Source organism: Carlito syrichta, unplaced genomic scaffold (genome assembly GCF_000164805.1).
Source record: "Carlito syrichta isolate Samal-C Ts95f unplaced genomic scaffold, Tarsius_syrichta-2.0.1 Scaffold142935, whole genome shotgun sequence".
NCBI lineage: Eukaryota > Metazoa > Chordata > Mammalia > Primates > Tarsiidae > Carlito > Carlito syrichta.
The window spans coordinates 25,775-34,331 of NW_007087031.1; the positions used below are offsets into that span (position 1 = coordinate 25,775).

Consider the following 8,557-nt stretch of genomic DNA (forward strand, 5'->3'; position numbering starts at 1 on the left):
AAGTGAGTGTGTGCACATACATAAAAATATAAATACACCCATTTTACACATATAAATGTATGTGGGTTAGGCCAGGTGTGGTGGCACACGTCTGTATTCCTAGTACTTTGGGAGGCCAAAGAGAGAGGATTGCTTCACCCCAGGAGTTCAAGGTCAGCACGGGCAACATAGCAAGACCTCATCTCTATAAAAAAATAAGTTAAATAAATAAAGGTGCACGCCTGGATTTCCAGCTACTTGGGAGGCTGAGGCAGGAGGACTGCTTGAGTCCAGGAGGCTGAGGCTGTGGTGAGCTGTGATTGTGCTACTGTACTCCAGTCTGGGTGACAGAGTGAGACTCCAACTCAAAGAAAAAAAAAGTGTGTATATGTTATATTACATATATACTCATACATAAAAGTGTGTATACATTATATACTATTTACATATGTACCTATTTTAGGTATATCTATATTTATATATAGTCATGTATCTTAGCACATAGTAAGCATTCAAGTAACAGGAGCTGATATTTTTATCGATGATAGCTTTCAGACAATCAAAAAGGAGACAAGTAAACAACCTCAAGGATTTTAATAATGTACAAGGTTTTCCTTAAAGAGCCAATTACAGGCCGGACACAGTGGCTCATGCCTGTAAACCCAGCATTTTGAGAGGCCAAGGTGAGGGGATTGCCTGAGTCCAGGACTGAGACCAGCCTGAGCAACATGGTGAGACCTCGTCTCTATAATAAATAAAAAAATTTGCCGGGTGTGGTGGTATGTACCTGTAGTCCCAACTTCTTGGCTGAGGTGGAAAGATCGCTTGAGCTCAGCAGTCTGAGGTTGCGGTAGCCATGGCATGGTACTGCACTCCAGCCCAGACAACGGAGTGGGACTCCGCCTCAAAAAAGAAACATAAACAGGCAATGGCAGACACAGTGTATGAGCACAAGGCTGCCTCTTCTCAGTGTGGCCAAACATGAGTGCTGCGCATCCCCCCTCTGACATGAAGCAGGGACAGGAGGAGGGGCAGCCACGTGACTGGCACCTGTCTCTGTCATCTACCACTCGGTTTCAGAGAAAGGTTTCATTTCAGCCTAGGCCCTGAGGAAGGAGGTGGGGGACGAGGAGGCCCAGGACAGGACATGGGACAACCCTGAAAGGAAGAAATGATTTATGCTGGGACCACTAGGCTCTTCTTGGACTGAACTCATCATCTCTCTCATGGGTTCATGAATGGGGGCCCCAAACTTGGCATGGCCTTTTAGACCATTCTGTTCTGCCCAATCTGAAATGGGGTGTCCTACTGAAGGGGAAGAGAAGAGAATAAGAAGGTAGACTGAAATCTGACTTCTAGTTGATGCTTAATGGACATCAGAAATCTGCCCTAATCTGCAATTTGATGTCCACCTAACAAATCGACCAGACTGTGTAATGTGACTCGCCTAAGCTTTAGATGATGGATCTATTATAAGGCGACCAAAAAGTGACATTTAGCTTACAGTTTAAATAACGGAGACTGCGTGAAATGAAGCGGTAGGCAACAGGTCATAAGGAGTGCAGAGAAACAGAGAAGGGTGCTCGCGGGCCAGGCTGAAATCTGACTGGTGTTCCTGACATACAAGAGGGTCCACACCAGGCACACTGCAGGACACCCCATACGTGCTAGTCCATAGCTCAGCTTAATTTCAAAAACCTTCTTCTGGGGAATCCTGAAGCTGCAGGGGCTCTTGGGTTTCCTGGGTTCATTCCTGGCTAAAGTTTCCTGTCTCTATTTGCTTACAGTTCAAGGTGGGATTCTTTTCCTCTTGAAGCAGCTAATATTTCAAATGTTTGCAACAGGTACACTCAATCTTGGTAATGAAGCTATCTCAAAGGACGCTTAGAGTTTTCTGAAGCCCAAATGACAGCCTATTCGACACGTGGAGTCTTTTATACACAGCCAGATATTACTGGTTTTTTGAGAGTAAACCAGAGACTTTCTCTCCAAAACTACACATGTAAGGAAGTTAACTTGCTCTCAATATAACTTACTGAGGCCAAAAAAAGGGAAAATGTCAAGATCTGAACTCTAGATGTGTAATTAAAAGGAACAGTAATTAAATATCAAAAACTTCCCAAAGGCCAGACAACTTTTAGTGTTATGAAGATTCTGAATTCTGTAATTTCTATTTGGAAGGTTTCAAAGTATAATGTTAGATATATATAAAACCAGAAAAACATGAACTGAAGGCAGAATGAAAGGCATCCAGGCAGTGGTTTCACACAACAGAAAAGACATTTCTCCCTTTTGCTCTATGTATTCACTCCAAAACAACCAGTATCACCTGCACTTACCTCTTTTGAATTTTGATGCTACTTTACTAAAAAGATTAGTGAAGCCTCGGCTTCAAGTCTGGGACAATGGTGTCGCTTCACGGGACAGGCTGTGAGAGGCAGGGGGACTGTTATATGTTGTAGTTTGCTGTTCCTGGGGCTGGCCGTGGAAAGTGCTATGACTGACAGTGCCTCTTGGGAAGAGGGTTCAATCTGCGATGGCTGTACTGCTATCCTGGTGTGTTGAAGCAACTGGAGTTCTCTGTTCAGGAATGGTGCTATGAGACAGAAAGTAAGAGACTTTTATGATCACGGCACACAAAGAATTTACAGTCACAATAAACCTTTTATACACAGTGGCAAAAACTGGGTACACTAAATCCAGAGCCAAGGGGTATTTTACAGGACTCAGGAGAAAAAGGTAAGCTGAGTGGGAAAGGGTACCAAAGGACAGTATATGAGACAAAGCCTTGTGTAATTTAAAGGACTTCTATACTTATATTTTCAAGACTGGATTAATGCAGGGAAATACCATGATAGAGAATGGCTAACTCAGGCTCTTCCCCTTTGCTTCCCTCTCAAATTGCTTACACACAGAGAAGCGTGCCAATATAAAAGCAAGAAAGGATATGCAGGTGTAACTGAAGAAAAGGCAACTAAAAGGTTCTGGAAGCACACAAATGCTCTAAGTATAAAATTCCACATGCTGAAAGCAACTTTGGGAGGAATGGGAACTTCTTACACACTTTGTAGTATGCAAGGGCATGAAGACACACACAGGCAACCAAGGACACCATGAGACAGGATGTGCTTAACAAAAAATCACATAGAGAAAAGACACCTTGTGAACGACTGTAACAAAATCTTGGACTATAAAAAGCACAGCACAAAATTAAGAAGTGGTAGGTAAACATTAGTTTCACAAGGAATGTGCATTTCTCTTACATAGCCTTGAAGTTATCTCCCCCACTGTATATCGGAGGTAATATCACCGTGGGGTGCCCAGAGGCTGATATGGACATCGACTTCTGATGTCTCAGCCAACAAGTAGAAGACGTGGTGCAAACTGAGGCAGGGCTAGCTGCATAACCGAACATTTCTGTCAGGGTGGGAGGGTTTGGGTTCAGGCAGAGGCAGGAATATAGTATGAAGGAGCAGTGACTACAGAGCAACTTGTGTGTAATGCACACACCTTCCTCCCAAGCCATTTCACTTTTGCCAAAGAATAAAAATCTCTTAAACTTTTGAGTTCTGGAGCAATTTCTAATCTGTAGCTGATTTTTTTAAAAGAGCAATATTTTTTTTTTTTTTGAGTTGGAGTCTCACTCTGTCGCCCAGACTGGAGTGCAGTGGCTGCTCCTGGCCCCCACAGCCTTGACCTACTGGGCTCCAGCGATCCTTCCGCCTCAGCCTTCTGAGTAGCTGGAATTAAAGGCATGTGCTACCATGCCTGGCTGATTTTTTGATTTACTGTAGAGATGATTTATTGTAGAGATGATTTATTGTAAGAGATGATTTATTGTAGAGGCGGGTCTCGAACCCATGGGCTCAGGCAATCCACTCACCTCAGCCTCCCAAAGGCGCGGGATTACAGGCTGAGCCACCGAGCCCGGCAGCAAAGAGCAATCTTAAAAATGTATTACCTTTAAAAAAATCAACTTATGTGTATTTGTAATGTGAGAGGGACAATGTCCGCTGAGCTCTGAATAAAATAAAGCCTATTCTAAGAGAAGTCTCCATTCAAATCTAAGTGGTAACATGAATATATAACATGAGCATGCTGTGCTCTCAATCTATTCCCAAAACACAGATATATTTTTGATGAACTAATAAAGTTATGGGTACAGGAACTAGATGTTATGTAACAGAGTATCCTATGTCACTTTAACAACATAGTCTAGAATCTTCTTACTCAAAGAACATTTAGTCCTTTATAAAGAAAAGTCAAAATCCCTAAAAGGTCAACAGAGCCCCTTTGTCTAAGATGGGAAAACTCATCAGAACAAATGAACTGTTTACAGATACAACAAGAGGGACAGAGTGGCTGGAAGTCTGCAGTTTCATCTGGCACAGACATCTACAGGGTAAAACTACCCACAGGAGTCTCACAAGGACCACACTATTCCCAAATTCCAGTTCAGTCACTCTGTCCTTGGAGTTCAAGGGGCAGGGATTTTGCTCTCCCAGTGTCTTTCCACAGAAATCCCTTCAAAGGACTGACACCTGGTAACCGACAAGATCTTTCTGTCCCTCATTCCACATACCCTGATCAACCACATTGTTGGGTGCCAGCCTTGGAGGCCCACCTGATTGACAGGGTCCTGGTGGGCTGAAAGATCCTGGACCACAGGGCAAGTCTGGGAAGCTGAGGCCCTTCTGTCTTCTGACTTTGCTGTTGATATGGCCAAAGAATTCTGTGCAGTTGAGAAAGAAGAAAACAGCCTGTTTATGCGAAGTATTTTCAGCTGCTGGAAATTCATTGTCCATCTTTCCACTTTCCACTATGTTGTTTGACCTGTCCCTTTTTGCCCATGTGATGGCTCTGAGGCATGTTTAAAGGGCTTTTTTTCGCTTGGTGGTGGGTTACAGATCCTGTTTTTAGGGTTAGGATTTGTGACTAATACCTGGTAAAAAGAGGTTCCTGATTTTGTTTAAGCAAATAATTGTTTTGAATATTTTTACCAATTATTTGTAGTTGTAGCTATGGTGTTTGGTTATAAGGTTTTACAGGTATAAGCTTACAATTGTAGGCATAAGATTTAAATGTAGTGAATTTATATTAAGGTATATGTAGGTGATTTGTAAGTTTGTTTTTAGGGGTTTGGGATACATATTAAAGTTTTAGTATATAAGAAGTTGAAGGGTTTAGATGTAGAATTTAAGTGAAACAGGTTTTATCTAACAACTGAAACTACTTTGAGGCCTGAATAACATCACTAAAAGTTTCCTCTGAGCTGTTCTCCTTAGGAGTAAGATGTCCCAGATAAGGAAGACAATGAAAGAATTCAAATAAGAAACTACCGAGGGGCTTGAAAGACCAGAGGGCCTTAAAAAAGAAACTCCTCATCCATGAAAAAAGGAACATCTGTGCGAGGTGCTTTGGGAGGGTCTCCAGGTGCACATTCCTTCGTGCAGATGGAAGTATTCTATACATGAACTGCTCCAAAGCCTTGGGCCAGAAACCACTGTTCTGGCTCCCAGAGACCTTTATTATGGAAAAACTTGTTTTCCTAGATAATTTGAATAAGGAAGTTAAGTTTATAAAGAATTAGAATTATTAGAAAGATTATAATATGAATTAGTTAATTTGGGATATAAGTTTTGTTTTAAATAGAGTTGTTCAATGAGAAGCTTTATGATTTTATATAAGAGTTTCTAAGCTTATAATTTAAAGTTCTATATTAATGGGTTGCAGGGACTGTTTTTACTTCAAGATAACTTCATCGTGTTGGAATGGTGTCTTTTGGGGTGGAGATAGTCTCTGCCCTTAAAGAGAACATTAGCCAAGCATGGAGAAGAATAGTTAAACTTTCCCTTAAGCATCGTTTTAACATCACAAAAAATTCATGTACTTTGTTGTAAGTGATTTGCTTTGTAATGATGATTTTTTAACTTGCTTTGTAATGATGACTTGCAGCAATTATTTCCTTCTAAAAGGAATATAAGCTCACTGTTAATTAGCAATAAATGGCATCTGATCTCAGAACAGTTGTCCGAAAGTGTTTTCTTGCAACACCTACACCGTTCTCACCTTCTGGGTACTCTGGACCCGGCAGGAGCTGGACTCCTGCACCACATCATGTTGGTGTCAACTTCCTAACAGCCCCTCAGTAGACCCATTCATTCTACTTCTGCCTTGTCCCTCATCTTCCTTGGGCTCCCTGCCCTGACCCCCATCCCTCCAATCTATCCACCTTACAGCTATGAACTTCCTAAAATACAAACTGGACCTTGTCACTTATCTGCTCATCACCTTCCTACAGCACACTGAATCTTTGGGTTGAAGTTCAGACTTCTAACCCTGGCATTCAAGTCACACATCTTCAAGTCCCTGCAGTCTGGCCCCTGCCATCTATCCAGGCAAAGCCTGAAACTCAATTTTCTGGTCTTCCTGACAACATGCAGTTCCTTGGTCAAGCACCAGATCAGAGAACGTTTGCAGGAGCTCTTCTCTCTGTCTGGGAGGCTGGCGTATTTCTGGTCATGCTTTAAAATTTGACCAGAGGTCATTTCCTCCATAAAGTCTTACCTGGTGCACTTTCCCACGGAGAGTTAAATGACTTCTTTCTGTGTCTTTACCTCATGCACACCACACTGTATCATAGTGACCCTTCCCTTCTGGAGGTCCCTGGAAAGCACAGCCTGATATCTTGGAAATGTGCCCCAAGTATCAGCAGAAAGCCTGACAGAGTAGGTGTCAATAAATGTTCTCTTAATGGAGCAGGTTAGTTAATCAATCAGCCCCTGAAATTCTGAAGCCCTAATGTGAGAGAGACAGGCCTTTAAATTCTCAAGAGCTGCCAGGCATGGCGGCTCACACCTGTAATCCTAGCACTTGGGGAAGCAGGCGAGGGAGGATTGCCTGAGCTCAGGGGTTCGAGACTAGTCTGGGCAACTTGGTGAGACCTTGTCTCTTACAATGAATGAAAAATTTAGCCGGGCATGGTGGCACGCCTGTAGTTCTAGTTACTTGGAAGGCTGAGGTAGAAGGATTGCCTGAGCCCAGGAAGTCGAGACTAGTCTGGGCAACTTGGCGAGACCTTGTCTCTTACAATGAATGAAAAATTTAGCCGGGCATGGTGGCACGCCTGTAGTTCTAGTTACTTGGAAGGCTGAGGTAGAAGGATTGCCTGAGCCCAGGAAGTCGAGGCCGCAGTGGCTGTGAGTGTACCACTGCACTCCAGCCTGGGTGAGAGAGTGAGATTCCAACTCAAAAAGGAAGAACTCTGTCCTCTGCCTTGGGAGACTGGCTCTATACAAGAACTGGAAACAAATGTCCTATAAAAATAAAAATTCAAGCCGGGTTCGGTGGCTTAGTCTGTAATCCCACGCCTTTGGGAGGCTGAGGTGAGTGGATTGCCTGGCCTGCAGGTTTGAGACCCACCTGGGCAGCAAGACTTCCTCTCTACAATAAATCAAAAAATCAGCCGGGTGTGGTAGTGCATGCCTGTAATTCTGGCTACTGGGAAGGCTGAGGCAGAAGGATTGCCAGAGCCCAGCAGGTCGAGGCTGCGGTGGCCGGGAGTGGCCACTGCACTCCAGTCTGGGTGACAGAGTGAGACTCCAATTCAAAAAAATAATAAATAAAAAATAAAATAAATACATAAATTGGCACCTTGTTGTCACAAAGAGTCTGCTTTGTCAGTCTTATAATTCTGATTTTAACATTAATGTTGGCCCATTGTTGTGTCTAAATCACAAAAGGGAGGGGCATAACGAGGAGTGTTTGACTTTCTGTCTCATCATGGCCGAGGATTAAGCTTTTAAGGCTTATCTGTGTAGCTGTTCACCATAGAATTTTCTTTACACCTATACTGCATCCCATGCCCTTGTTTTCTCTTACACTACTTGCCTGTGTCCTCCACAAGATCTTAAGTTCCCTGGGGTCAAGAACAGCCTTAATAATGTTTATATTTTACATGGCACTTAATGTAAAACTTGGAACTTAGTGAGGCCTCAATAAATGTTTATTTGACTGACTGAACAGAATAGAGAAGAATTCTCCCTATATCAAATCTATATTTGCTGGAGAAAAAAAAATCACAGAATGATTATGAAAAAATATGTATCATGAGGATTATATTCCATTTTAAAGAGTTTACATTAAGTAGAGGTGGTAGAGATAGGCTGAAAACCTTAATGAAACAAGGCCAAGGACAAAGAAGTATTAAATTTGCCCTTGAGGGCTGCATGACTGGTGCTTCCTGGTTATCACACAGCTCAGAAGGCTAAATCTTTGGCCATTCAGGAACCAGGCTGAGATATCTGCACAGAGTACAGGGGTTACTCTCCTAGGGTGGCTCTACAGAGCCTAATGTGAATGCGTTTCCTCAAGAGAACAAGTCACAGATGGTACTGTATGGTGTGAAAGCCACCTGTCCATGCTGGCTGTTGTTTTGTAGGAATCTACCTAAAAAGTTAAATAACATCACAAGACTTGTTAGGTGAATAGAACTCCCGCGCACGCCTGTAGTTCTCCGGCCCAGGGAACCCGGCGAGACCTCATCTCTACAATAAATCAAAAATAGCCGGGCGTGGTA

At 42.8% G+C, this 8,557-nt stretch overlaps 1 pseudogene; it reads right to left on the reverse strand.

Moving 5' to 3' along the window:
- Positions 1 to 2,324: 2,324 nt before the first annotated feature.
- LOC103251453 overlaps positions 2,325 to 8,557 on the reverse strand; it is a 26,111-nt pseudogene continuing 19,878 nt past the window's right edge.